An 8,249-nucleotide genomic window follows, 5' to 3' on the forward strand; every position below is an offset into this window, starting at 1 on the left:
GGAGTTTTACAGCTGTTGCCAAGACAACGCAAGGACTGGCAGCTGGAGGGGGAAAGATGGAGACTGCTGGGCCACTTCTAACCAGTTGAGCGACTGGACCATCAAATCCCCTGATGGCCACAGGTACGAGGCATAATTTGTATACATTTTATACAGTATTTTAGGGGATGTTGTGTGTATGCTGGTACTTTGGGCTATTTATATGTCCCTCCAAGATTAAAGCATCACTGTCACACCCCCACCCCAAAATGAGCATTTCAAAAAGATAGAATCTCTAAAAAATCCTAATTTTGACTATTTTGGAATTTCGCTGAAATTACTTTGAACTTGACAAAGTATAACTCTTTAAAATAAAACGTGTTCATCTTCGGCTGATAAGTAAAAGGACACTCCGTTTGCGTGCTTAGTTGTATGATTATCCAAGTTTTAATACCTTAACAGGTAGATAAGGGTTATTGCTAACTCGCACTTGCAGAACTACTCACAACTGGCTCCACTCCTTTGGAACAGCCTGCCTACACCCATCAGATTCTCCCAAGCCTTTAATAATCATTTAAGTAGTCCTTCTGAATACCTGTGGCCTCTTAGAGTAAATAATTTAATAAATCTCACACTTTCTCTTGAAGAGCCTCCTCACTCTACTCTCACCTCCAGTTCTGCTACTTATCCATCATGATGCAGCCTTTCCTATTGTGTTTTGATCATGGATCTCCTCAACCTATTGTCCCTGTAACATTTTGTAATTGTCTCATTTATTGCTAGAATGTTCCCCTTAATAATATTTTAAAGCAATGCGGATTAAGTTGACGCTTTAAAAATGTTAATAATAATAATAATAATAATAATATTTATTTTTTTTTATTTATTTTTTTTTAAGTGGGCACCTTTATATTTCTTTCTGGATTTACAGTTACTATTTTTTCAACTTTACTGTGCAATTCCGTGGGAAGGCTTGATTACCCCAGAGAATCCACTGGTGATTGTTTGTAGATATTTATTTTCAGGGCTGGCGCTCCCTAGGGCGCTGCTTAAGGGGGGTGGGGGGGCGCAGGCCCTGACTTTATGTTTGTATTGCGGCCGCCCCTCCATCAAATTAGATTATTTTGAGTATGCCACTGGCCATTTTACTGGAAGCACTTACATTGTTGCTCACGAGCGCCCGGTAGAACACAGCCCGCTCAGCCAGGCCCCCCTGCTAGACATGCATTGCTCCCGCCCCTTTCCCTGTACGTGGGGAGAAGTGGGCAGGAGCATAGCAGGAAATGTGCAGAGAAAGGACGTGATGGGCAGCCAGGCGCAGGCAATGAACAGCAATGAAGGTAAGGTATTCCAGAGAATGTGTGTTAGTCTGCTTGAGTCAGTATGTTTATGTATGTCAGTGTGTCTATCTGTATGGGTCAGTGTCTGCATGGGCCACTGTGTCTATATGTATGTATGTGTGTGTGTGTGTCTGCATGGGTCAGTGTGTCTGGATCAGTGTGTGTATATTGATGAGTCTGTGTGCATCTGTCTACATGGGTTAGTGCGTGTGTGTCAGTTTGCATGGTTGGTGTGTGTCTATTTGAGTCAGCATGTGTTAGTCTGCATGATTGGGTGAAGCAAATGGGGCAGCAAATTTTTTTTTGCCTAGGGCTCCAAAAATGCTTGCACCGGCCCTGTTTCTCGCCCAGGTTTGCTCCATTCAGCTTTGGTACAAGGGCAGTGGTTGGATTGCAAGTGAAGGAAGCATTTTAATGGCAGTGAAGAGCATTGGACATGGATCCGTATGACTTGCTAACATAACCACTGCTGCTCCAGAGAGAGCAGTTCAACAGCTCTAGATCTTAATAGAATTAACCCATTTCAACGTGGTATCATTATAAATTAGAATAGACAAGTGACAAAAATCTCAAAGTTAAAGTCAAGGGGGTCTGTACATATAGTGAAGCATATGAGTGAAGCTGGAGGCTGTAGGTGACATAACTTTGGATGAAAGTGCCAAGTTAATGGAAAATGGAGCTAATTTGACAAAGTATAACCAGGGTCCTGGAGCTACAGAAGCCAGCGAACGAACTGAGAGTTGCATTGGTAGAATCTAAGGAGGAAAGTATAGGTCGGAACAGAAGTAGAAGAAAGTGGGGAAGTTAGTAAAAGAGAATATAAAAAGCCTACACAAGTTCATCCACAGGTTGAACACAACAACAATCTACTTAAGTGTTTGAAGCAGACAGAGGACCTTCAGAGAACACATCAGAGGAGAGACTAGCAGTGCATATCAAGTAACAGTAAATAAAGTTATTCAAAATACAAATTCAATATTATTCTGAATCTACGCAAATAAAATAGTTTCTTATTGCCAGAAAACCAATAAGGAAAAAAGAAAGTCTGCTTGTGACAGCTTTAGTCAACTATCTTGGTAACAAAAACTCATATACGAATAGAGGAAATGTAAGCTCCTGGCCCAGGGACGGAAAAGGATTAAGGGTACCGCAGTCCAATAGCTGGGAAAATGAGTATCATGTTTATACACAAGGTCTGTAACATTATACTAAACAGGGTTGTATGTATAACCATTGGATTTATCTTAAATCATCAGCAAGTTGTTTCTCCAGAATGCAGAGTTGGCATCACTCTCTCATAACACATTATTTATTTTTTTATATCCTTTATATTTTAAAGAGGTATAAAAATATCTGGGATCAGCCCTGCTTATAATCCCACCATGCAGTGTTATTTACCCCTTTTTCATATGGACCCAAATTTAGATTACAAAAACCTTTACGCTAATCTACATATGCTGTATATATTTGTTCATAGAAGTGTAAACAAGTTAAGCTACTCATAATGCAATTAATGCTGCTAGATACTTATCCAGTTTATCCTGTAAGGCCTGTGATTATTATTTAATTACTTCTGCATGAATCTTTAAGTGTTGTTTTACAGACACAATCCCATACACTAGAGTCTGAACTACCTGTTGTTTACAAACTTTGTAGCTTTACAGAACAGCCTTTTCACGACATATGTTCACAGACACTCTGTAGCAGTCAGATATATAAAGATATATAGGTGATCTCATCTTGAAAGTCATACCAGGTTCCCAGAAGCCCTGCTAATAGCTGTCAGTGATTAGCAGGGAGCCATGTGTCTAATACACAGCATTATACAGATTGCACAGCAGAGTCTATAGACTGCTCTTACCTCTCAGTGCTGTCTGCTAAATCCCTTCCATAACCATTCACACGGCAGACAGGGCTTGTGTTCCCCCAACACACTCTCCGCCCTAAACTGACGATGATCAACACATCACTAGCATTCTTAGAAGGAAGTCTGCTGCTCCTTACCGCGCCTGCGCACTGACTCCCCCTGTCTCTGACTATAGGCACTGCACACAGGCTTACAGCAAGGGGCTGAATACTCTGTTGCTGATTGCCATTCTCTATACCAGAATAGAATCATTCTAGAGAACTAATCGCAATACAATTAAATCTGCTTCCCTTTACACTGGGCAATTTAAAGAGGAGATGATTGTAATTTGTATTTCTCAGCCAGCAAACCAGTAGTGAGGCACATTATTTAGTGTCCAGTTTCTGTCTCTTGAACACATTATGTAATGTGAATGCATATTAAAGGACCACTCTAGGCACCCAGACCACTTCAGCTTAATGAAGTGGTCTGGGTGCCAGGTCCTTCTAGGGTTAACCCATTTTTTCATAAACATAGCAGTTTCAGAGAAACTGCTATGTTTGTGAATGGGTTAAGCCTTCCCCCTATTTCCTCTAGTGGCTGTCTCATTGACAGCCGCTAGAGGCGCTTGCGTGATTCTCACTGTGAAAATCACAGTGAGAGCACGCAAGCGTCCATAGGAAAGCATTATGAATGCTTTCCTATGTGACCGGCTGAATGCGCGCGCAGCTCTTGCCGCGCGTGCGCATTCAGCCGACGGGGAGGAGAAGAGGAGGATCGGAGGAGGAGAGCTCTCCGCCCACCGCTGGGAAAAGGTAAGTTTTTACCCCTTTCCCCTTTCCAGAGCCGGGCGGGAGGGGGTCCCTGAGGGTGGGGCACCCTCAGGGCACTCTAGTGCCAGGAAAACGAGTATGTTTTCCTGGCACTAGAGTGGTCCTTTAACTATAAATAGCAATATTTGTGAGACTGTAATTAGAACATGTCAAATGATAAAGCTAAGCCACAAATACCTTATACATTTGAGTAATTATGCACAGTGCCTACACACACACTTTATTTATCTCTTTAGAACACACTATCTGGGTTATTTACTAACTGCCAACGGATGGACTCTTAATCCGATGAAAGGCTTGAGGCTTGCTCAGGGCCGGAGTTGTCCTCCTCGCTGCCCCAAGGCCAGTTTCCTCAATACATTATGCCCCCTTAATTCATATATGTATATTAATGAATGTGTGTTATAGTAATTTTATATTCTTCTCATTATATCTATATATACACAATACATATTAATATTAACATAATACGCATATATCGTTCTACTATACATGAAACTCTCCCGTACTCCTGCATACATGATACTCTCCCACAATTTAAAAGTATTGATATTTTTTATGAAAACTTTGGCCTTTGTGAAGATTCATGCACACTGACATATACACAATTACCAATGCAGACACACACATTCACACTGACCCATACAGACACGCTGATCCATACAGACACACATACACACACTGACTCGGACAGACACACACTGACCATAGTGGGCCTGGAAGGCTGACCATTGGGCTGGGCAAGGGAGGCTGCTGCTGACCTGGTAGGTCCCTTCCTGGGTTGGCTGGTGGCTGGCACTTGCCCCTAGCGGGAATAGAGGGTGAGAAGGGCAGGGTATAATAATGGAGCAGAGTGGAGGGCAGTGCTCTTGATTGCATTGCCTGCTCCCTTCTTTGCTGGCTATCTTTTTTGGCGCCTTCTACCTCCCATACATGCTAGGATGCTGAGGTCGCGAGGGGGTTATGGCTGTGATGGTGCAGCACAGCAGACCACCGAGAAGGAGGAGAAGCAGGTTTGTAGTCTCCTTTTAGCGCAGGCTTGGTGCTGCACATACTGCCACAGCGGCCAGCATGAGATCTTTGATTTCCTCACCGGTCATGCCACCTCTCTAATACCTGCTTCTACAAAGTCACCACCTCGGAGGCCTTCAGGGAAATAAGGCCCTGGGCTTACTGCTCAATATACACAAAGCCTTCAGTTTTTTTATTCTTAGTATAGTTTTTCACTAGTCTATTTTTTACATTTTATATTCTTGTATTTCAAATTTAAGGACAAATTTAAAAGCATTTTCCAGTTCGGCTATTTTGACCTTAAATTTAAAATTATCGTTGAATTAACTTTGAATTCTTAATTTAGTAAATTACGCTATGTATTTCTTGCTCTCAATACACATGATTGAAGCCTTATGGTAGGAAGGCTGATCATATGGGGCATGATGCGAAGGCTTACAAAGGTTTCCAATTTCTGAACTGCCTACCTGCCCTTGTTCAAAGACAGGAACACCCATTTTGCAAGTCCCTAGTGACATCACTGACACCGCCCTTTAGCTCCACCCACTCCTGTTCCTATTCTTATCTCGCAATCCTCCGTAGACTGAGCCTAAATCAAACAGTCATGAGTCATCATTTGTGACGGCTGCTGGGATTGGACAAAAGTTGACTGTGGAGCCCCGTCTTTTGTTAACTTCATGTTTCACCATAAGACAAAGTAGTCCTACTTTGTCTTATGGTATCTGTGGATTGTGTTGATGGTATCTGTGGATTGCTTTGGAATTTTTATGAAATTCCAACAGTCTTGATCAGCATATCATATGGAATAGTACTCTGATGTTGGACAGCAGAGAAATTATTTGTGACAGCGGGACAGGACCCCGAAATCAGGACTGTACTGCAGAAATTGGGACCTTTGGGGCCTGGTGAATAAGCCAGTATTTAGTGAATAGAGCCATAATGAATAGCCATGTATATGTTTATTGGCATAGGGACTAACCTGAAATTCAGTATGGTACATGTACATTATATTGACCCTGTGTACTTTAACCCCTTAAGGACACATGACGTGTGTGACATGTCATGATTCCATTTTATTCCAGAAGTTTGGTCCTTAAGGGGTTAAAGGACCACTATAGAGTCAGGAACGCAAACATGTATTCCTGACCCTACAGTGTTAAAACCACCATCTAGCACTCCTGTCCCCCTCTTGCCTCCTTAAATATAGTAGAATCTTACTTGTATTTAAGTCAGTAGCTGCTGGCTCTGCCCCTGTCTGCCTCTGATCTGCCTGCTGGGCTGAAATCATCAGAAGTGGTAGTCTGAGCCAATCACAATGCTTCCCCATAGGAATAGACTGAGACTGTCAAGGAGGCAGATCAGGGGCAGAGCCAGCATGATTCAAACACAGCCCAGGCCAATCAACATCTCCTCACAGGGATGAATTTAATCAATGCATCTCTATGAGGAAAGTTCAGTGTCTGCATGCAGAGGGTGGAGACACTGAATGGCAGTGCTGCTTACTCTTACCCCAAGGAAGCGGCTCTAGCGGCCATCGAGGTTATCACTAGGCTGTAATGTGAACACTGCATTTTCTCTGAAAAGACAGAGTTTACAGCAAAAAGCCTGAAGGTAATGATTCTACTCACCAGAACAAATGCAATAAGCTGTAGTTGTTCTGGTGACTATAGTGTCCCTTTAAATTGAGTGATATTCTCAAATTAGCCTAGATTATTATTAGGTATCACGTACTTGTTGAGAGTACTAAACACACAAAAAAAGTATGAAGAAAACAAACAGACAGTGTCAAGCAGAGCTTTCTGGTGGGTTGTTTTCAAAATGAGTCATAGCAGTGCATTGTTGTTACATGGTTGCTATTTGAAATTATTTCTATTATTATTATCTGGGTTATCATTTCAGAATGTTTTGTCATAAAACCATTCTTGGTTCATCTGGATAGGATATGGATAATAGCTGCTTAGGAATAAATATATCTTCAGCTCAAGTAACATTTTGGCGGTTTTTAAGGCTTCATTTTGTAATTCCAAATACACTTCACTAAAATGTTACATTTGCATTGAATTCCTAATAATTTTAGACTATATTAGCCAAAATGGAAAATGCTAAGTTTTCAGTTTGGGTATTTTAGTCTAACATGAAATAAAAATAAAGTACTTGAGTTTACTGCAGCATGACCCAGGTAAAATGTCAAACTGTTCTTAAACGGTTTGACACCTTAATCTGGGAGGACGCCAGGGTACTCCTGTCACCATAACCACTACATCCTGCTGTGAATGTTCCTTTAACCATTGTAAGCAAAGGAAAACTCTGACAGGGTTTATCAAGGAAGGAGTTATAGTTCAAAATCCACATGCTTATAAGCAAAATATAGGCCAAAACATGGCCATAGCCAAAACATGGTTACTTTTGCCTACATTTTGCAGTGCAGCTTTGAATTCACTACAGTTCTGGGTTAAGTGAATAGTTCCCTTTAAGGCAAGCATCAATTGCTGACTTTAAAACTTTTTTTTTTTTTTTAAATCTACAAGTCCACTATAGTCACCACCTGACTATATTAGCCTAAATCTGCAGGAGTGAAACAACAAGAGGTTCTGCAGCAGCTCCTGCTACAACCCCCTTTGTTAAAGAGAAACTCTGTCCTTCACGACTGAGCTTCACAAAGAAAGACATTGCAGGACAGCCTGAGCTGCAAGGCATTTAATTCATTCATAGGAAGTGAGCAGACAAGGGGTAGGGCCATGTTTAACGTTAGGGGTTACCATGGTTACAGAGGCACTCCACACAGTTTTAGAGAAGTGCTGAGGGGGTCTCTGATGACGTTATAAAACCATAGTCACCCCTATAAATAATACTATTTTAAAGAAGGGGGGTTCTCCTGCCCCTTGTTTACTGCTTGCAAAGTGCAGTAATGTAATATTTTAACAGCATTGTGGCATTGATTTTACTAAGAGGATTAAAAGCAGACAGCCACTGAGATTGACAGAGCTAATTACAGGACAGGAAAAACCAACACAAACACACCTTGTGCTGTCCCTCACCTAGCATGTTACTTAGTTACCAAAGTTTGATCTGATACTTTGTAATATCCACAGTTCAGCACAGGCTGTCTGATTGCAGCAGGCTGTACAACTTTAGAATCTGTCTATAAAATAATAAAAGGGCAGGCTAGAGATGGGCTATATCTGAGGCTTACAATTCATAACTGCTGATTTAAGGACATTCATATTTTATTCCAGAGAG

General features: G+C 41.5%; 1 protein-coding gene across 3 annotated transcripts in view; it reads right to left on the reverse strand.

Annotated features, from left to right (window-relative positions):
• Positions 1-3,315, reverse strand: part of LDAF1 (lipid droplet assembly factor 1) — a 61,396-nt gene extending 58,081 nt beyond the window's left edge. For 2 of the 3 annotated variants that reach the window (XM_063428889.1, XM_063428888.1), the window contains exon 1: positions 3,181-3,314. The gene's annotated coding sequence lies outside the window, so the exon portion shown is untranslated. Of the gene's footprint in view, positions 1-3,180 lie in introns of all 3 variants that reach the window. The other variant, XM_063428890.1, reaches the window with a different exon arrangement.
• Between the last annotated feature and the right edge of the window lie 4,934 nt (positions 3,316-8,249).

The sequence above is a fragment of the Pelobates fuscus genome, chromosome 8 (assembly GCF_036172605.1).
Source record: "Pelobates fuscus isolate aPelFus1 chromosome 8, aPelFus1.pri, whole genome shotgun sequence".
NCBI classification, from domain to species: Eukaryota; Metazoa; Chordata; class Amphibia; order Anura; family Pelobatidae; genus Pelobates; species Pelobates fuscus.